General features: G+C 40.9%; 1 protein-coding gene across 18 annotated transcripts in view; it reads right to left on the reverse strand.

Moving 5' to 3' along the window:
- TRERF1 (transcriptional regulating factor 1) overlaps positions 1-23,086 on the reverse strand; it is a 334,655-nt gene that overhangs the window by 183,003 nt on the left and 128,566 nt on the right. Inside the window, exon 1 of one of the 18 annotated variants that reach the window (XM_072642158.1) lies at positions 1,169-7,756. The exons of the other annotated variants lie outside the window; for them this stretch is intronic. The gene's annotated coding sequence lies outside the window, so the exon portion shown is untranslated. Of the gene's footprint in view, positions 1-1,168; positions 7,757-23,086 lie in introns of those variants that run through there. 18 annotated transcript variants of the gene reach the window in all.

Genomic DNA, 23,086 nt, shown 5'->3' on the forward strand with positions numbered 1-23,086 from the left:
GGTGCTTGAACAGAGCACTGAAGGAAGCCAGGGATTTTAAGAGTTTCAGGTGGAGTAGGAGTGAATTCCGGGAAAAGGGGGGGGCGAGAAGGGGTGGGGTGAAGGGTGAACACAGCCTGTACAAAAGCACAGAGACGAACTGAAGAGACCGTGAAAGCACTGGAGCCAAAGAGTAAAGGGCTTTAAATGACAAACAGAAGAGTGCATTTGATCTTACATGTAAGAGGAAGTTTATTGATCGAGGAGTGACGTGATCAGACCTGTATTTAAGCAAACTCATTTTGGAACTCATTTGTGCAGGAGTCCAGCTATACAGACCCACCTATCCTCACTACTGTGGCTCAAGGACTAGCCATCAGTTGGGGCAATCACTGGGTGGGTATATCATGGTGTTCGGGTGAACGAGGTGTGAATTATGGTAGCCCGGTTTCAATTATAATGCTTAAATGGGGTTATTATAAAGTGACTTTTGTACATCCATTATCATCATTATCATTTCAGCATCCTTGCCATCATGGAGTTATTGTACCTATCTTCCAGGGTTGTTGTGAGGAGAAAATAAGATAATATTTATTATGAATAAAGAAAGCTCTGTGCAATCCTTAAAGTGCTATATGAATGCTAGGTTATTACTTTTATTATTATTTATTGCCATTTATTATTATTAATTATTATTTTTTTATTATTACTATAGAGTTAGAAGAGATGCTTAGAGATCACTGAGTCCAACTTCCTCATTTTACAAACTCGGGCCCTCAAGATTAAATAATTTGCCTGGAGTTCATATAATTAGTAGGTAGAAATGTCAGGCTCCGTATTCAGGGCACCAGCACTACAGCATACCAATCATGGTAACCAGAAAGGCACTGTGATGAAATGCGGACCTAGATGTGGAGGCAGGAAGAGGCTTGTATTCAGGAAAAGGCCCTGCTCAGTTTCCCATCTCTGATTATTTGTTAGTCACACGACATTTTGAACAACTCCCTTAACATTCCTGAGCCTTGGTATCCTGATTTGTAAAATGGAGGTGGAGAAAGACTATCGTATTATAAGGTGGGTTGTGTGACAGGACCGCTCAGCATGGTGTGCCCACATCAGAAAGGGTGCTGTGCTCTACAAGCAAAGCAGCACAAAGGAAACACAGGATGCACAAATTTGGAGTACCCACCCCAAACGTTCCCACAGATGACCTGTGGTAGAGCATTCCAAGCTCACATTGGTCTGGTCAGCCACAGTTGGAGACGCTGAAACTTGACTTTATCACAGTGATGTCATTTTGGTCCTCTTCTAGAACAGAGGACAACCACAAGTTGGGTTATTGTGACAATCAGATGAGACCCACCACAGCTAGCAGTGTTGTTGTAACGACCAAATTAATGAGTATATGTTCTCTTAAAGTATTATAGAAATCAGATATTTTTTATTATTCCCTGTATCATGTCACTTCTCTGCTTAAAACCTTATAATGGCTACACACTCCCCATGTTCAGGGTTCACACACAGCATTCAAGGCCCTTTATCATCAGCTCCAAACCTCTCCAAACCAAATCTTCAAGTTTTTCCTTATACAAACAAACTCACTACTTCCATTCAGGCTGGCCTACTAATTGCTTTCCCACACCTATCCCTTAAAAAACCACACCCACACACTTTCAACTTCCTTCAAAGCTTAGTCTAATAGAGTGCTGGTAAATGTTTAATGACCAGATCTTCAGGGAAAAGAAAGTGCTCCCAACTCTCTATTAAGTTTAATCTGTATTATTAATATTTTCTCATAACTTTCTTAAATCTTCTTGTTTTTCAGTCATTTCAGCTGTGTCCGACTGTGACCCCATTTGGAATTTTTCCCAGCAAAGATACTGAAGTCGTTTGCCATTTCCTTCTCCAGCTCACTTTACAGATGAGGAAACTTCAGCAAACAGAAGGAAGTTATTTGCCCAGGGTCATACAACTAGTGTCTCACACTGGATTTAAACTCAAGGTCTTCTTGACTCCAGGCCCAGTATCCTAACCATTGAGCCATCGAGCTGCCCTTTATTACCCTACTAATAAATAATTTTCTACACAAATATTCAAATACACCAATATCCCCCTAAAACTAACATCTACACCTTTGGGACACCATTCTCTTCCTCACCTCCTCCACCCAACCCCAAGATGCCCAGAATGACTACAAGCGGCTTTGACTGCTCCTACTGGCTTGGATGAGATGGGAGTTACCAACTCTATCCTTCTAGGGAAATGGAAGCCCACCAGGACTTAACATCTGCCTTCTAGGTCCTCCAGGACTTACATCTGTAATGCCTATATATACCCCATCTAACCTAGTGATGTAAACTGAAGACCTCTGGGCCTTTCTATCTGCTCTAGAGCTGAACTTTCTTTCGTGCACTGTCTTCCACCAAAAAAAAAGAAATGAATTCCTTCAGAGTAAGAACTGTCTCTCAATTTTTCTATTTGTATCCAAATGCTTGGCACGTAGTAAGCACTTAAGGTCTTTTCTTTCATTTTCACAGTGTCTGGTACACAGTAAATGCCTAATAAACACTTGATAAATCAAGTTTACATGAGCCTGGGTTCCTGTTCTCACTGAGTGTAAAGTCTAGAAGTCCACCGGTCTATAATATACAGGTTGTTACGTGGATATACTGAGATAATGGCAATGAAAGTGCTTTCATGGCAAAGTATTAAAATCTTCATCATCATCATTGTCGTCGTTATCATCAAGTAAGAAAAGTAACACGGAGCTGAAATTCAGAAGGCAGGCAGTAGAAGAAATAAAGCGGCTTTGAGCTCTCAGGATACCAAAAACTTAAAAACGTAAAATGCTTCGGGCCTTGAAACAGGCCCCAAACAGGAAGTTTATGACAAACTTTAAAAACAAAACCATACAACTACAAGAGATTTAAAGGAGTCAGATAAGATTCAAAAACACACACACACACACATATACGCACACACACACGCGCACACACACACACACCCACTGTAAAGAGTAAACTAAGTAGATGGCTAAGGACAGCAAGTTTAAAAATATAAACATATATGATTGCCTCGGCTGTTCAGAACCAGCAAATTTTCCTACAGGTGTCCCATACGCCTCACAAACACTAAAATGTCATTGGGTATTATTTGCTTATCTGTCTTCCAAGCAAGACCCAACTAGGCCTCTAAGCTCCCAAGGGGAGGAAACGATGTCTTTCGTGCTGATGATGTACTAGTAAATGTTCAGCTGGGGGGAGGAACACACATATGTGCACAGGACACACTTTTTTTTAACTCTGTTTGCCTCAGTTTCTTCATCTGTAAAATAAGCTGGAGAAGGAAATGACAAGCCTCTCCAGTTATCTTTGCTGGTCAAGAAGAGTCAGACAACCCTGAAGCAACTGATCAACAACAACCTTATTAGATAATTGGGTAGACAGTTGTTTTCAGGTCTCTGTCTATCCTCTATCTACAGGAGATCCTTCCTGATCCCCAACCCCCAGCACAAGCGCTGCTCCAGCACCCTGGCTTCTGTTCTTTCATCCACAATTCAATTCAACAAACATTAAGTTCCTACTATGGGGAAGGATTCTGGGCATAAAAAGACTTCAAGGAAGGAAGAAGTGGGGTGGAGAGGGAAGAGAATGAAAGAGAGACAGAGACAGAGAGACAGAGAGAGAGAAAGACAGACAGAGACAGAGACAGAGAGAGACAGAGAGGCAGAGAGAGAGAAAGACAGACAGAGACAGAGAGAGACAGAGAGGCAGAGGGAAAAAGAAAAAATAAACTAGCTCCTGCTCTAAAGAAGTTTACATCCTACCACTCTACTCAACATACACACCCACAAGACTCAGTCTCTACAGTACTTGGCAGTGTGTCAAGCTGATAGATTAAAGGAAATGGCCTAGGTTTATTGGTTTGTTTTACAGCTGTGGGAAATTTTAACAACCAAGAGGGGAACTGACCTGACCAAGGTCACACATCCATGAGTCAGAAGGAGAGCAAGATTAGAATTTTCAGCCCTCAGGTTTCCATTCAGTTGCCTAGCTTCAGAACCAATATTCTCTGTTCTGTTTTGCTCCCAAGTGCTTATCAGGGGACAGACCAATATATGCCACAGGTCAGATCACATCAATCACCCACTCATTTGAACTCCAGGGGCTCCCTATTGTCTCCAGGAGCAAATACAAAATGCTCTGCTTGGCATTCACAGCCTTCATGAACTAGTCTCTTCCTCCTACCTTTCCAGTCTTCTTACACTACTTCCCCCACCCTGACCCTTGTACTTAGCTGTTCCACAAACAAGATACTCCATACTGACAGTCTCTAGCATTTTCTCTGGCTTTCCCAAGTGCCTGGAATGTTCTCCGTCCCCTCCACTCCAACTACTGATCTCCCTGACTTCCTTTAAGTCCCTAGTAAAATCCCACCTTCTATGGAAAGCCTTCCCCCAATGCCTCCTAACTCCAGTGCCCTCCCTCTGTTAATTAGTTACTATTCAGCTTGCCTGTAGCTTGCTTTATTAGCCACCATTAGATTGTAAGGCCTTCTAGAGCAGGAGCTTAGCTCGCCTTTAAGTACAGTACTTGGCGTGTACTTTATTGATTGACTGATCTGATCTACTCTTCCAGATATATAGCTTTTCCCTGTCCATCAGCTGTCCAAATCTCCAGTGGGAGAGGGGGAAAGGAAAGGGGGAGGAAATAGGAAGAGAATAAGCACTTATTAAGTACCTACTGTGTACCAGGCTTCTCATTTGACCCTCACAACAACCCTGTGAGGTAAGTGCTATTATTAACCCAATTACACAGCTGAGGAAGCAGAAACAAACAGAAGTAAAGGAACTTGCCCAAGGTTATAGGGTCAGTTCCAAGTTAGGTCTTCCTGACTCCAGGCACAGAAGAGCTCTAAGCACTGTTCCACCTAGCTGCCTCACTGGGTGGAAAGCTCCCCCAAAGATATGGAACTTCTCTTTTGATTCACCTCGTCCGACAGCCTTTAAGCACAAGGGCTCTACTAATCACTCACTAACATCTGGCAACTATTTTCTAATATTAGTTACTATTTCTACATATAATATTGCTAATATTAAAAGGAAATAAATAACAACTGCGAATATTTCTATCAAGCTCAAAAGTTTACTAAGCAAGTGAGAGAGGGCAAGTATTACTACACCCATTTTCCAGATGCAGTAGGTACAGAGGACTCAATCCATGTCACAGTATAACCCCATGCAAAATCCTCATTTTATTAAAGAAATTAAAGGGGATCGAGGTTAAGCAACTTAAGTTCACAGATTCAAAGATTTCAGGGAGAATCGATTTTAGATGCTATCTAGTCTAAACTCGGGAAACAAGCCCGCACACGGGTACTAGGTTACAGAAGTAAAATTTGAACTCAGGTCTTTAGACCTCAAATCTTCTTTCCACTAATTATACAAGACAACAAATAATAAATATCAGAATCAAACCTAGATCTTTTGACTCCAAATTCAACACTTTTTCCATGGAACCAAGATACATCCTGGACTTCTGATTCAGGTCCATTGTTCTTTCCCTTAAAATATATTGTCACCCAAATATATACATCCGTACACACGAATATACACATATAATATGCACATACCTCACCCCCCAAAAAAAACACCAGTCCCAGAGACTTTGTTCCAACCCAGAAAAAAAGCAGATAAGGAAGTACTTTAGAGTCTACTGACTATTTAGACCAAAGCTTCCCCTTGGCCCACCTCAGAGACCTAGACAGAAGCTATTATTTTGGCTTCCTCTTTAGACAACTACCAGAGCCTGTCCCCTTTTACCAACTTCAGCTTGGTTCTTTTGCAAAATAACAAGGTGACTCATTTAAGGCTCAAAACTGAAAATTCCAATGAGAAAGAAGAAACTACACAAAACCTCTTACAAAATCTCTTCCCGTCCCTACCCCCCAGCTCCCATTGAGAAGTTAGATCCTGTAAAGCCTCTCCAACTGGGCATCTACCAATTCAGAATTTACAACAGCACTTTCTTCTTACTATATAAATAATATCTTCCCAACATTTCTTCCTTCTGCCACAGTTTACCATCCTCCTCACAAATAAGAGGACTTCCCAGCTCAAATTAGTAGCTTTTTCAAACCAAGGAGTCAAGAAATTCAGGAGGCTTTCTTTAGTCTATCTTTTGAGACGCAAGAAAATGTCTTTTCTCTTTAAATAAAGACTTTTATGATTATGCACCACTGAAATGTTACAGGCCTACTATGAATTCTGGGTTTCTCATTTAATTATTTTATTCTACTTCCCAATTGTTAGGACTGCCCTTTCTCCCTCACTCCTCCTCCCTGAAAAAATTTATCTAAATATGACTTACCCCTCCTCAAATTTGTTTAAATGACTCCCCCCACAAGTAGAAATTAAATTCCTAAAGGATAAGGGCTGTTTTCAGTTTTATCTTTGTCTCCCCAGTACCCAGCACAGTGCCTGGTACCTAGTAAGCATTTAATAAATGTTTGTTGAACTGAATTTGTTCCTATTTATCATTTCTGGATCTCAGTTTCTTCATGTGTAAAATGAGGGGAGCAGAATAGATGAACTCTAAGGTCCCTTGCAGCTCTAAAACTATGTTCCTATGGTCCTAGTTTATGAAGAAAAATTCATGGGCATATTTTTCAATACAGACCTCACTCCCTCATTTGGATAGGGCTCTTCATCATTTCAAATTCCCACTTTTCATTATATTGTCAGAGAAAATGAACTTTCTCTACATCAATCACAGTTGCTTAATTTGGGGCAAACTTTTATAAATGTTTTAATATACTTTGGTAACTAAGTAAAGTTAATTTTCTTTTGTGATCCAATGTTTTCATTTTACATATTTTAAAACATGATTCTGTCATGAAAAGCCCCTGAATTAGATTTTTCCAGCTCTTTGATAAAAGATCCTTTATTTATTTGGTATCTTTAATACAAAGAGGGCAACTCTAAAGGGCTAGTCACATTGTTCAAGTACCAAACATAGGTTTGCCTAAAAGATCATTTTATGAAGAACTCACACAAGGCAGGTGCTCGCATGGAGGTAAGAAGCCACACAAGGACACTCTCCAGGTCTCTGAAGAACTTTGGAATTGATTAGGAGACCTGGGAGACACTGGCTCAGGAGCACCCAGCATGGCATGTCCTCATCAGAGAAGGTGCTGTGCTCTACGAGCAAAGCAGAATCGAAATAACTCATATATGAGGTGCACAAATATAGAGACATCTCCACTTTAAATGTTCATAAGGTCTATTTGTGCCCAGCCTGTGGTAGAGCCTTTCCTAGCTCATGGTGGTCAGATTAGTCACAGTCGGACACACTGTACCTTGACCACAATATAGTGATGTCATTTTGGTCCTCTGGGAGAACAAAGAACAACCAACCAATCCCTGATGAAATAATCCTGAAGTAACCAAGTTCACCTCTGGGACAGAACTACTACAAAAAAAGCCTAAGGTCCATCCATTAATGTGTTTGGTCAGGTAGGAGTAGAAACTCCCTTGAAGGGTAATAAGGACATGAGCCCAGAAAAGAACTGGAGGAAAGAGCAGTAAGAGAAAAAATTATCCTATTAGTCTCTTTTAAGTGGGGAGACAGGAGAGGAAAAGCAATGGCCAGAGTCCCTGAAAGCTACTCAGTGGTTTGGCTTTTGGGAAATATAGCTAGGGAACTATGAAGAGGATAGTATAAAGGGGGGAAACTTTAGAAGAAAACAGGCAGCAGAGTCTGGGGTAAATGTTCTCAAGGTCCCATCTCTCACCCCACCCTGAACCCCACCCTATCCCTTGAATTATTCTGTCTCCTTCTGCTCAACACTTCTGATATTAAGGAGGATCTGGGTCCACAACTGTGAGAGAATAAACAGGAATAGAAAAAAAAAAAAAGAACTGAGAATAAGAAAGGACCTTTGACCCAGCTACATCACTACTAGGCTTATACTCCTGAAGAAATCAAAAAAGAAGGAAAAGGCTCTACCTATGTACACACAAATACTTATGGCAGCTGTTCTTGTGGCAGCCAAAAATTGGAAACTAAACCAAAAACTGCCCTTCTATTGGGAAATGCCCAAACAAATTGTGGTGTACCACTGTGCCATAAGAAATGATGGAGAATTTCAAAAGAAACTCTGATGTAGAGGGAAGTAAGTAGAACTAAAGGAACAGTTTGTACATGATAATATTATACAGAAAAACAACTCTGAAAGGCTTAAGAACTCTGATTATAGCAATGATAAACCATGGGTCAAAAATAATGAAAATGAAACATGCTACTCTCCTGACAGAGAGAGGATGAACTTAAACAAAAAGAGATAATTTTGGACATGGCTAATATGGGGATTTGTTTTGACTACGCTACTATATATCAAGGGCTTTATTTTGGGGGGCTTGGTTTTCATTTGCTCAGTGGAGGTAGGGATGGAGGATTCAGAGAACGGACCTAGTAAATTTTTTTAAATGCTTGTTAATTTCTTTTAAAAAATGAAAGAATAAGAAATGAAAGAATTCACCAGTCATCTCCTGAAAGAAATCTCAAAATGAAAACTCCCAGGAACATTATAGCCAGAGCTTTCAGGTAAAAAAAAAAATTACTATAAATAATCAGAAAGCAGGAATTCAAGGAGCCACAGTCAAGATCATGCACAATTTAATAGCCAATGCTATAAAGGAACGGAAAACTTACAATATGATATTCCAGAAGGCAAAGGAAATATGGGCTTACAGCAAAGAAGAATCTACCCAGCAAAATGGAATATAATGGGGGAGAGGGAAAAAGGAAGGGGGGGGGAGGATACAGAGAGAGAGGGAGAGACAGAGAGAGAGAGAGAGAGAGAGAGAGACAGAGAGAGAGAGAGAGAGAGAGAGAGAGAGAGAGAGAGAGAGAGAATGGCCCTTTAATGAAACAGAAAATTTCCAAGTATTCCTGATGAAAAGACCAGAGCTAGTTGAAAGAGAAACATAAAAAAGGTAAACATGAATGAACAATAATTAATAAAGGACTAAACAAGGATAAAACTGCTTCCATTCAAATATGGGAGATGATACATGTGCCTGCTCTGACCACTATCATCATCAGGGTTCACATAGGGAGTCCACTTAGACAAGACGTGGGAGTAGTTCTGTTATGTCCTGATGATGTTGAGGGGAAAGAAATGGAAAGAGAGCGGAAATGGTGAGAGGGAAACAAAGCTTAGGGAAAACTATCTCACATAATGAAAATGTACAGTTAAGATATCTCATTGTTGTGTTCATCCTTCATTGCGGAAGAAGACCATGCCATCAGAGAAATGATGACATGACATGCACTTGGCTTTGTTTTGAATGAGAGAATTAAAATATCTACATAAACAAGGAAGAAGGGGTGGAGGGAAGAGGCTGACATTTGAATCTCCCTCTCATCTGAACTAGTAAAAAGAAGGAAGAAATACACATATACACAGTTAGGTACAGAAATATAATCTCACCCAACAGTGAAATAGGAGGGAAAGGTGAGGGGAGTGGGAGATAGGAAATTAGAGGGAAGGTAGATTAAGGAAGAGATTAGTCCTAAGTATAACAAACTCTAAAGATGTAAATTTATAGCTCTTTCTGAGATGGCAAAAAAAGGGAATTTGAGGGGGTGCTCATCAATTGGGGAATGGATCAACAAGTTATGGTGGATAAATGCAATCAAATGCTAGTGTGCTGACCTACATTATCAGCATAATGACCAGCCAGGGTTCCAGAAGAATGATGAGAAAACATACCTACCCACCTCCTTATAGAGAGGTGAAGGACTCAAAATACAGAAGGAGACAATTTGTTTTGACTGATTACATGTGTATGTGATGCATTTTATTTTTCTTGTGCTCTCAGTGGGGGAAAAGGAGGAAGAAGGTAGATTTTGACTAATTTAAACAAATAAAAGAAAAGAAAACTTGTGAATTCTAATCAACTCACTGACCAACCACAATTCCTGAGGATTCATGATGAAACAGACTGCCTACCTCCTGACAGAAAGGGCAAGAACTCAGAGCATATTTTGTTGAGCTTGACTATACATGTCTGTAACAAGGGTTTTGTTTTCCTTGCTTTCTCAACCAGGATTGGAGGGTGGGAGATAAAGAAGACTAATCTTGGTTTGAAAATAAAATTCAAAGGAGAAAGAAACAATAACTTTAATAAAATAACAAGATATAAAACAGCCTTTTCCCTTTCCAAAAAAAGACAGGGGAGGGGGAAGAATTCTATAATTCTGTCTCTATTCCTGGACCAGGAAGAAACAGATGCTTTCCCATGTCACATCAAAAAGATGAACTAAGTCTTCCCCTAAATATTGTTAATTTCTCAAATACAATAAGGGAACTTTAACAAAGTTTGAAACTTCAAAACTGTCAGCCTCTGAGTCAGAGAGTTCTGGGTTCATGTCTGCCTGAGACATGTAACTGGCATTGAGACCTTAAGCAAGTCAGCTACAGCTTTCAGGGACCTAGGCAACTCATTAAGATCGTAAGTTGTGGGAAAAGTCAACAAGTGCTTTTGCAGAGGGAATTTCTTCACTGGAAGCTTTCTAGAATATCAATGAAACTGTTGGAGGCGGGTAGATCCTTCTACTCCCCAGAACTTTTTACATGGTATTACTAACTAAAACTGGGTACCTCTAAACCCAGTAGAGTCAGGGATAAGTGATAGGGAAAGCCCTCTGTGATTCTGGCTTCATAGCTCTTTGATAATGTAATTATTTATTATGTAAATAAATTTATTATAAAAATTTATTGCACTAATTCATTATAAAACACCATTAAAGTTGCCCCACTACCAATACATTCCACCACTCACCTCTCACTCACATCTCTCTGTGTGCCTCCCATGGATAAACAATAGAACCTTCTCCACATTTTAAATGGCCTGAGTACACTTGCCCTATACTTAACCCAAAGGATAGCAACTGCTACCTAGCACAGATGCTACTGAGTGGCTCTGGGAGGCTTACTGTCAATGTCTCCCCATATACTGCTTTTCTTTTTTCTTTCTCACACCATTCTTACACTTGACTTATATTTTTTTCTCTGCAACTGTATCTTTAAAATCATTCTTCATTTGAATTCACTTACATGAATAAAATGGTATGAAGTAAAAATATAAAAAAAGTATGTCCCACTGGCTCACAAAACTCCCAAATACAGCCCAAACCAGATTAAAATGTATTTAGATAGCATCTGACAAAATAAATATACAATATAGACAATGATAATTTGTGGTTTTCTAAATCAATTATACAGTCCTCAAAGATCTGTTTCTATTTTGAGTTTCAAATCACTGCAGAGAATAGCATGCTGGACTTGGTGCCAGAAGACCTGTCTCAGACACGTAGCTATTTGCCTCAGTTCCCCCATCCGTAAAATGGTGTTAACAACAATCAACCCTTACGGAGTGTCTTAAAGTTTATAAGCGCTTTTTGAATATCACCCCATTTTATCCTCAACAACTCTGGAAGGGGTGTTGTTTTTATTATCACCACTGGCACAAATAGAAGTTAACTGACTTGCCCAGGATCTCACAGCTAAAAAGTGTCTCAGGCACGATTTGAACTAACTTCATGTCTATTCGTTTCTCCATTCTCTACTATAATAGCAGCTACCTTACAGGGTTGCTCTGAGGATTAAATGTGATTCTACTAAAAACGTGCTTTGCAAACCTTTACAGGGGTTACAAATATAATGATAACAGCCTGTACAAAGAACTATATAAAGCGAAGGGAAATACTTAAATATTGCTATTTTTCACACGTATTTAATCAACAATAAACACTACGTGTCAGGCTCTCTTCTGGGTGACGGGATTACACATATGCTAGCAATATTTAACCTTCACATCATTACGGAACTATATGAAGGTTAACTATTATTATTTAGTGCTGTATATAATGACTGTCAAACCTTCTCCCCCCTCTCCGCTGCCATGGTCAAACTATAATGGCTAGAGTGCCACTACAGTATTGCGTACTCCCCTAAATCTGTTCTATGTTCCTCTTCGGCTCTCCACTGCCCAAAGAACACACACAGCTCACTGCTGAGAGTCTGCCAGTGAATCCAGAACCATACCCTGCAAGGTGGACTATTATTGTTTCTTTGTTTCAAATAGCTGAAAGAATGAAAGAAGATTACTGTTATTATTATATACATAATATATCTAGATCTTACCACATTATGATACAGTTCTTTAAATAAAAGTTAACTTCTTATTACATTTGTAGAGTATCTGCCACACACCAAGCAGTTAATATGTACTTGTTGATGGACTGATAAAATACGCATGGAAAACAGCAGTATTAGACAAATTTCTCACCCCCTCCCCCTATTTAAATTACAAAGCGCTCCCACATGACGAGGAAAGGCTTAAATGGCTGGACCATGTCTCCCCATACTTCGGGTTCACCAGGGGGCAGAGATTATATTACTTCATCGCCGCTTATTCTCTCCCTTCCCTGCCCTCATCTTTACCCTTCAGCACTACGCCGGAGGTCCTACTCCTAACACCTGCTCTCTCCATATTGGGAGTGACTGGCTCAGCAGGGGTGTGAAATAAATCCTAGTGATAGCATGGTAAAAGTACCAGATCTGGAGTCAAAGACCTTGGTTGTTAATCCTGCCTGATTCTAACCCTAAACTAGGGATGTGCCATCTATGAGTCACTTAACTTGTAATTTCATTAATTTCTTTATCTGTCAAATATGAGGTTTGGATTACATGACTCTTAAAAGTCCCTTCTAGGTCTAAACTCTGAAGAATCCATGACTGGAGCAGTAACACAGTGTTCTGGGCACTGGTATTCACTTTTTTTAAAAAGGTGATTGAATTGAGTAAGTACAGAATGTCAGTCACTTGATATACTCTCTACATTCTTGAAAAATGAATAAGGTCTTCTCACTTGGTAAAGTAAATGTACTGTTTACTTGCTGAATAATGTTGAGCAAATTGCTTATGCTCCCTTGTACCTCAGTTTCCTTATCTGTAAAACAGTGATAACACTTCTAGTACCTACCTTGAAGAGCTATTTTAAATAAAGGGATCTGTAACACAGAAATATCAGCTATTATCTGGCTTTGTCAGTTACTACCTGTATGACCTTTGGGTCTGTTTTATGATCTGTAAAATGAGAGTATTGGACTTGATCGTCCAGAAGGTCCCTTTCAGTTCTAAATCTATGGCCATGGTGATGACCATCTTGTTGGTGGTTACTGCTGCTGCTCCTATTGAAGGGGGGGTGGGGGGGGGGGCATGCTTAGAGCTGTAATCTGAAAGGGCACTCCAAAGTCCCACCCAGCTGCCTCTGGCGGCCACTAAACATGCAGTATCCCTTCTCAGATAAATTCAGGATTAGTCTGAATTCTTTCTACCATTAGAGATCCTTTACCTTAAGGTTTTGGGATTTAGAGCTCAGTTTTTTTATCAGTAAAATGAGGGGGTTGGGTCTAGAGGTCTCAGGTCTCTTCTAGCTTGAGGATCCTAGATTTTAAAATGCAAATGTGTTGTCTGGGTATAAACTAACACCAAGTCATTAGCACATGTCATTCACAACAGGGCAGGGATTACAAGAGCAGGGGTGGCTTAGAGCAGGGGAGCAGAGGATTCAAGTGGGAAGACAATCAGGCTTCTTTATTTCCTTTGAAATTGTGTCCTTCCTTCAACCTCACTAAGCACTTTATTTTGCACCACTCTGATGTATAAAATATTATGTATTATAATTATGTTTTTTATCTTATTTGTGACCCCCTCCAGAAGCTCAAATAAGGGAAATAGTTCATCTTATCTAAACTTCACACTTTCCCCTCTGCCCATTTCCCATTAGTGTTCTGCACACAGTAGGGGCCAAATAATGTTAACAGGCTGAAAGAGCGGAATGAATGATTATCCAATTAGCTAGCTGTCATTATTTAACAAGGCCCTGAGGGAATGGGCACCAGACAGTAAATTATGATCAGGAATGAGGGGAAGGGGAAGGAGGATGGGACTGTACCTAGCCCACAGGAACTGCCCTAGAGGTTAAGCCTGAGCGTAGTGTATGTGCTGAGGGGTGGAATGGGGAACGTGGAGAGAGTCGGGGCAGGGTCTCCAAAGAGCTTAAGGACTGCGTCTTTAAATTAATGTGCTAGGCAGCAAACGTGGCTGCAGATTCTTCTTTGGTTGGTGTAAAACACAGGAATAAAGGACAATCCCAGATTCCACAATAAAAAGAACCTTAAAGCTGGTCTAACCCTCTCCCTTTTGACAGAGGAGAAAATTGAGCCTAAACATCTTAAATAACTTGCCCAAGGACATACAAGTAATATATGGCAAAGCTAAAAGATGAACCCATGTCATCTGACTTCCAGTTGACAGTTCCCCTTCTATAGTACAATCAAACGTTTTTAAGAGCCTACCATGTACCAGGCACCATACTAAGCACAGTGTACAAGAGTACACTATATAGTGTCTATCCAACCTTCTCCACCCTCCCCACTCTCGTCATGGTCAAATTGTAATGGTAAGAGTGTCTTCAGACTCAAAGAAGTCCAGTATTGTGGACCCCCTGGACCTGCTCAGTTTTTGTTTCTTTTTCTCTGGCTTTCTCCTCCTCTGCCCAAATGTATGTCGCTCACTGCTGATAGTTTCAACCTACATTCCCTTGACTGAAAGCAGCCACTCACATGCCAACCTCCCTAACTTGGGACAGATACGTCTATCCCTTCTTATGCAGCCAGTTAGCCCCTCTGCTTCTGGGAGCTCACCATGTTGGTGAAGAATTTTCTGTGTATATCCCACTGGCTTTAGCCCTCCTGTGGCTTAGAATTCCCAAACTCAAGCAAATCACTAGCCCATGCCCTAATAGCTACTGGTCTAAACCAATGTCTTTCTCATCTCTCCTCCTCCCCTCATAGGTTTCTCAGCTTACACACATAAAGGTTGTCCTTTTATAGACAGTCTCAACCATCACTGGTGCTCTTTGCCTTCCATTATTGGGTTAAGGGGTAGACACTAAGGATGTCATTTCCTCTTTGTTATTTATTTCTTGTTACAAGAGACAGCACAGGGGCAGAGGAGAGAAGGATATATTCAGAAACAAAGGTGATATAAATATAAAATATTTTTTAAAATTTTTAAGGGAAAGTCATTCAGTGAAATTCATTCAGATTGAGGCCCAACATTAAGGGCTCCTAATCTGCTCTGGCCTCAAACTAGAAAGACCAGCCAACAAAGATGAGAAACGATGTTCTCTTTTCTTGCTTGGATTCACAGTCCTGGAACTCAAGGCAGAATGTGAATAGAGGGGGCCATATAATATAAGCAACCAGATCTAGTGTTTTACTACATAAGTAATTTAAAGAATTTAACATCTCCAAGAACCAAGATGAAGCCTAAGGAGACCCAGGCCTAAGGAAACTATCCACTGATTAGAATGAACTGGTCATTTATGTTGAAAGCCTTGGCAAGTGTCTTCTTTGAACCACCAGCCCAATCCCCCAGGCCTCTCGTCCCACTTACACACATCCTACCTCTACACAAACTCCTACTGATACCAAGTAAGTTTCATAATGGGTTATTGCCACATGAAACATCCCCATTCTTGTCAGACCTTGAAAAAGTGCCAAGAAACAAGATATCCAGAAAGACTTATGCTGTTCAGAAGGACAGAAGTCATTCCTTAGAGCTACTGCTACCCAATAAACACCAGGGCAGGGAAGGGGGCCCTCCCCTTGAATAAGCAAACCTATTATCCATTGAAATGAGCCGCACAAATCATTTCCCTCCCCTTTTTTTCAGGCAATTTTCTTGGCATTGTTATTTCCTCTTTTTATAAAATAAATTTTTTTTAAAAATTCTCTTGCTGTGTTCCCAGCTTCACATAACAAATGCTGCCCTCAAAGTGAGATTGGCAAGTGACAATGTTAAGAGTCCATCAATTATTAAACAAGGTGCTAAACCCTGGGAATACAAAAACATAAGTGAAATAGAACCTGCCTGCAAGAAGCTTGTATCGCAGCATATCATTTTGAGTAAGAATAGTCTGTTCTGGAGGATGGCAGGTCCTACCCTCCCCACTCTACCCCAGAACTCACATTTACAGTCACCTCCCCAGCACTTTAGAAAATATTACAGGCAGCCACTGAGCTTGCACAAATATGGCAAATTTTGTAGTGGCTCCTTATTCCCTGTGTGCCTTTTCAATGCGCCATGATCACAAAGCTCTGGCAAAAGATTACACTAGTGATAAGAGTACAAAATTAGGAGTCAGAGGACCTGGGTTTAAATCTTGGCTCTCCCACTGAATTAGCAATGTGAGCAATTCACTTAAAAGTTTATAGGCCTCAGAGGACAGAGTTAAAAGCTAGGACATCTTATTCATCTTCTAGCCATAGTCAGAGCTAGAGGTGATCTAGCCCGACCTCCTCATTTTAGAGATGAGGAAACTGAGACCCAGAGAGGGGAAACAACTTGGCATGCAGTTATTAAGTGACAGAGCCAAGGTTAGAACTAGAGCCTCTGCATCCAGAAACTAGTTCCTTATCTGTAAAAGGAATTAATTGGATCAGACAGATCTGCAAAATCCTTCGCCTTCCAGCTCTCCATCTTGTGATTCTGTCATTCTGTCTCTAATAACATTGACTTGATGAGGCTCTTCTAGGACTCACTCACCACTTTCCTTCTTCACCCTCCCTATGGCTGAAATTCCACTTTTCATTTGCTTACAGTCCACATACACCTGGGAGAAGTACCACATTAAGCCTTCCTGGACATCTATATCCCCTGGTGTAAAGGCAACTATCAGATCCTTTGCTGAAACCATGTTTTGACTATGACCAAGGAAAGAGACAAGGGCAGGATGGCCTGTGTGATCTGAGATTAGGAATTCACTGACAGTACTTCTTCTCTAGAAGCATAGTAAAAAGAAAGGTGATGAAACCCAGGGAAAGAAAGCAAGAGTCCTCTAGCAGAGTGGAAGCTCTGGAATGTGTAGGAGGAATTACTCGATTCTACCACGTCTTTTCTGTTACCCTCCAAATGTTGCCTCCCCATCCCCAATCCAGGCAATTTCTCAAACCCACACCGAGTGCCATCAGCCCCCAGGACAGCAGGCACAGAGTCAGACAAGTTTGAGGCTTGCAAGTCAAAAATATCTAACAGAGAGCTGGGTTTTTACAAATCTCCCAGGGACAGCAAAAGCAGGAGGGAAGAAAAGGAGGAATTTGAAGAAACTCAAAGCTGATGTTTAGGGACAGCTGCTGTAATAGAGGAACCCAAGGGGGGTAGGGGGAAGAGAGAGAGAGAATGCTAGCTTTATCTTCATTAAGGAAACACCAAACTCTCAACTGTACTTCCTTCCCTTCTTTCCTACCACCCTGCCCCACACTGAACAGTTGGATGCTAAAAAGAGGGCGTGAGAAGCCAACCCCCATCAAAAGTAAATGTGATGTGTCAATGTGAGGATGTGAATAAAATGGGAGGCAGAAGTCACTCAAATTGAAACTAGTTCCATCTTGTGATCTGAAGACACAGTATGAGACCAAAAAAGTTCAGCTAATGAGGTTAAACTGGCATTCACAAAATCTTCTCAGAGCACTTGGCTTTGTTTTTATTTGTTAAGTGCTACCTTCATTTCCTCCCAATGCCCAAACCACTGGACTTCACCAGAAACCTCCTGCTTGCCACTAAATGTGGTCCAATTAAGGCTCTGAACTGAGAAAGGGTTCAGCCATTCCGTGTGATTTGAACTGAAACCTGTGGCCTGTCTGCCAGAGAACTGATTATTCCTCATTCCATCTCCACAACCCTGAAAGCTGTCCAACCCGTGACTCGTTTAAACTGAGCAGTCCAGGATGCCCCTGAAAGGGGAGTTTGACTCATGTAAACCAACTATGAGGTTTACAAATCCCATAATGGACCACAGGGTTTAGTCTGTCTGCACCCCTGCATCAGACATGGCTTTGCCTCTTTACAACACCCTACTGCTAGGTTGGGAGGCATGCATCCTCTAACTGTAAATCACAAACATAACTGATCCAAGTTTAGCTCAAACTTTTTTCCTATAATTCGACACTGAATAGATGGAGCTGAAGGCCAGATGCACAAGCCCTGTGACTTAAGAGTAGATGATTATTTCGGTTTGGGCATTCATATCCCCAGTGCTTAGCACAGTGTCTGGAACATGGTAGGTACAAAATAAATGCTTAATGATTGACAGGCCCCCTCTCTTCCCTAGATAATCAGCTCCAGAGGGCCAAAACTCTCAATTCTCTTTGTATCCCCCCAAGTTCATTATGTAGCTTTCTGTACAAAGCAAGCATTTGATAAATATCTATTCAAATTAAATTGAAAATTCTATATACCATTCATTATCTCAGAAGTTCCAATGGAATCACATTTCTCTCCCATTTTAATATAAACAGACTAATTAACTGACTCCAATCATCTTTATCACAAGACAATGAATTCAGAATTAGAAGGAACCTCACAAGTCATCAGGCCCAAACACCTAATGTTTTACCAATGAGAAAACTGACGCTAAGAGAGGAGAAATTACTTGCCCAAGGACATATGGGTATTTAGTTGGCCAGGATTCAAACTCAGGTCATCCAAATCCAGAGCTATGGTCATTCCAAAGATTTCTGTGTCCAATAAGACAGAATCTCAGAGCGGGAAGAGAACTCAGAGTTCTCTGGGGAGAGAAGTCCAACACAGGAAACAGCCTGGTCACCACTAAAGATAGCACAGACCTCCACCCAGCCTACAGAGTACGGCCCTGGGGCCTCTACTCTGGATACCATCTCATGCAGAAGCTAAAAAATATATGTACTGGCTACCTTACTGAAGCTACAGTTGGCATGAACAACCAAGAATGAAGGTTCTGTATTCATTCCCCAGAGATCAATGTTTCTTTCTACCTCACAATCTCACCCTTCTCCCCCACTCCTGATAATAATAGCACATACTGAAGGTATAACAGACATAGGGAAAGGTCTAGCTCATCCCAGTCACTGAAGGTAGTGACTGAGCCAATCATTACTAATCGTGTTGGTCTCCCCTACATTAGACTGATGATCCTTCAGAACAGAAACCATCTCTGTCTTCCCCAACCCCAATCATTTATTCATCAAGGCAAGTCTTTATTAATCACCTACAAACAGGTAAAGCAGGGAAAGACATAAGATGCAAGAAATTAGGAATTTAAAGACAACAGCAAAAAAAAAACACAAAAAAAACAACAAACCCCCCTTAAAAAATTTACATTCTGCTGTGAGGGAAGGGAAAAAGAGATGCAATTTATATGTAGATAAGGAAATACAAAATATTTATATTTACAATGTATATACATAGATAAATACAAAATACAGAAAGTAAATGCAAATAACTGGGAGAATTCTTAAGGGGTGTGGGTGTTTGAGTGCCTCTGGGTAAGTAAAAGCTAAATATAGGAGGTAGCTTCAAACTGGAGAGACCCGGAAAGGCCAGTAGAGACCTTGATTCCCCCCATCAGATGGGGCTAAATGAAGATGGCAGCTGTCCCTTTCATCACATCAGAACGACCCCTCAAACTGGAAGTTCCCTGAGGCGGGGGGCTAACCATCTCCCCACTCCATCAGACTGGGAGTTTCCTGAGAATAAGAATTGTGGGTCTCTTCTTCCCCAGACTTCTTAGAGACTCCCTGAAGTCAGGAAATTTGTCTTGCTCTCCACACTCCATCAGACTCAGAGTTCTCTGAGAATGAGAACTACGTTTTCCCGTTCTTCAATTTCTACTTGCAGCACCCATAACTTAAGCTCTCCACACAGCTGTCCAATACAAGGTGTTAAGTGTCTGACAAATCCCAGGCCAATATGCTAGATATTAGTCTATCTAACCTCTTTTCACCATTAAATGGTCTTTGAAAACTCTTTTTTTTAAAATAAGAATTACTATACACAGTGAAAACAATTTTTTTTTTAAAGTCTGCTCCACCCAGCAGATACCTTTTTAGGAGCCTCTTTATGGGATCTGTCCAAAAGGATGCCCTCAAATTATAAATAGGCTGCTCTGGTGACTGTGGCAAAGGCAGGAATGTGCTGTTCAGACAGAGAGAAGACAGGCAGGCAGACAGGCTGTAACACACTTAACCTACCTGGTCCAGCTGAGGGTTACTGCTATAATCCCACAAGAGACAAAATAAAAATAGGGCAAGTGGCTAGAGAGGCGGGGGGGAGAAGGAGGGAGCTCCTCTCAGTTCCATATTTCAGGCCTTAGAAAGTAGCAAAATAACTTAAATTAAGGCGGGAACCCCAGACGCAGGAACTGAGGTAAACATCGATGGACTTTTTTTTAAAGAGAAGGGGGAAAAAAGGAAAAAAAGCATGGATGATCATAACCATAGCTTCCTTCGGAATATAGCTTTATAGTCTACACAGCCCTTTCCATGCATTATTGAACTGGATCCTCACAACAAAACTCTCAAGCCCAGTTTTACATCTATTATTGGCTGAGTTACACAAGGTGGTAAGGCTCTGTCTGGCTCAATGAACACTGAACCAGTGATCACATGACCAAGGTCACAGGCTCAAGCCCCAAATAGGCCAGTCGAGAAGGCTTTAACCCCAGCCAGCTGCCTCACAAAAGACTAGACTGGCACCAATGGGGCACCAGGCAGGGGGGCTAACACACTCCACTATTACAAAAATAGGCCCAAAGCATATCCTACTGTCGGAAGAGACCAGAATGTTATCTTGGTAAACAAGGTGGCGGGTGAGGGGAATATATATGCATACATAATATATATTTCATACACATATATGTATGTGTGTATGCATATGTGTGTGTATATATGTACACATACCCACCTGCGCATGTATATATACATATATACACACATATATGTACACATGTAGATGTGCATATTTCCATATACACAGAGACAGAGAAAAGGAGAGCAATCAGTGGATTTTCAAGAGTTTGATACACTCGACTATATCCTTGGCCGATATTCTCTACAAAGCTGTAAGAAGGGGTAGATCTGAAATCTCTAGCAGCGGAACCCTCCCTGACCACGTACTAATCAAAGGAAGAACCTCTCTTCCAACCATGCTATCTGCAAAGGAGCCACTGTCACCATGTTGTCCACTACTGCTCCAAACGTAAAAGTATATCCTAAAAATGTGAGTGCTGTTGACACAGGAACCACCTACACCAGTCAACTCCAATGACAGAGGCCCTCCTGTACTGCCATTCACTGTACAAGGGACTATGTATTCACAAATCTTCAGAGTAAATAAAATTTGTACTTTTCTTATACAGAAATGCCCTATTAGGTAAGAAGAACTTCCAAGAATGCACCTTACTTGAAATACGAAGAATCAAGCCTTAAAGTCTACATAAAAAGTTTTTACTTTTTTTAAGGGTGGAGGGAATTTTGAAGCCTTTATTGAAAATCTATTTCAAATTTCAAAAATTAAAAATCATAATTCTCTAACTCAAACACTCTCTCCTTAGTGAATGTGCTTAAAAGTAAACATTCTATTTTAGTAACTACATAGCTTACTTTCCGTCCTTCCCCTCCTTTCCTGCCAGTTCTATACCTTTTCCTTCTCTCTCTCTTCTCATTTCACACTCTTAATTGTCAGGAATTGGGACCAATGGGGATACTATCTGCCCACCCTCACTCTCCACCCCCTATCGTTCCAGCAGTTAAGTCCGTCAGATACTAGCCAAACTGGCCCCATTCATCTCTTATACCCCACCCACAACCCCGCCCAACCGCAGAACCTTCACTGAGAACATATATAACTTTAACTGGTGTCCCAAAGGATTGATCTGAGAGGAAAGAAAAGCTCTGCCAAAGACGCTGGCAACCTCTTCAGACTCAGGGGTCCCCAATCAATGCCTGTGGTTGTCAGTAGCAAGTCAAGGGTAGACAGAAGAGGAGAGAGTTTTAAAAAGAAGTGAAAGGAGACAGTAGATGAGAAAGTAATGGAGAAAGAAGAGGATGAGAAAGAAAAGTGAAGAAAAAGATAATTACTGTAGAAAGGATTAGGTGAATGGTACTAGTAAAGGATCTCAGGAGTTCTTTAGTGACTGACTTCCTGCCAGTCCTTACAACATAACTCCATACTGTAAAGGTTAGACTATCTCCCAACCTCTGGTTTGGTTCCTTTCCTTTTTACCATTTCCCACATTCTCCTCTGTTCCTATTCCTCCACATACTCCAAAATTGGAACCCATTGGTATAGAGCTTGACCCTTGAGCCCCTCGGGGCAATCAAGTCAATATTGTTTCCAGTTGTACGCCTGCATGCCCATCTATCTTCCCTTCTCTTTCCTTCCTCTAAATAATCATAATCAATCATATGCTTTTCAAAAGTCTGAACCCACTTGTCATCTCTACAAGTGCACCAGCATCTCCAAAGCCCAGTCCTAACTTCATGGGATTTGACAATCATAGTAATACCTGCCATTTCTATACAACTTTGAGGAGTCCAAAATATTTTAAATATGTTATCTCATTTGATCCTCACAACAAGCCTGTGAGGGAGATGCTATTATTATCCCCACTATGTAAATTAGGAAACCAAGTCTCAGGAGAGGTTAAGTGATCTATTCAGCTAATTGGTGGCCGTTATGGGATTTGAATTCTGGTCTACCCAGTGAGTCTGGCATTGTATCTACTCACCATTTCATGAATCACATACTAAGGCAAGTCTCAGATTTGAGCTTAGTTCAAGTCTTCCTCTGACTATGTTACCCTAAAAAAGTCACTTATCCTTACTCAGTACCCCCAACAAAAATTCTAAAATTATAAGTTGTACAGCAGTTGTCTATTTGCAGCATTTGAAAGAATTTCCATGCCAGGAACTCACTATGATAGTGAAATCATGAAATCCTTCCCATCTACCAACGAAACCACTCCCCTTCCCCCCCCAAAATAGAATCTTACAGCCAGAGGGGGCCATTGTGGTCAATGGTTAGAGCCTTGGACTTGGGGTAAGGAAGATCTGAATTCATATACAGCCTCAGATACTCACAACTTGTATCATCCTGGGCAAGTTACTTCACTTCTGACTGCCTCTGTTTCCTCATCTGTAAAATGGGTATAATA

The sequence above is a fragment of the Notamacropus eugenii genome, chromosome 2, assembly GCF_028372415.1.
Source record: "Notamacropus eugenii isolate mMacEug1 chromosome 2, mMacEug1.pri_v2, whole genome shotgun sequence".
Lineage (NCBI taxonomy): Eukaryota > Metazoa > Chordata > Mammalia > Diprotodontia > Macropodidae > Notamacropus > Notamacropus eugenii.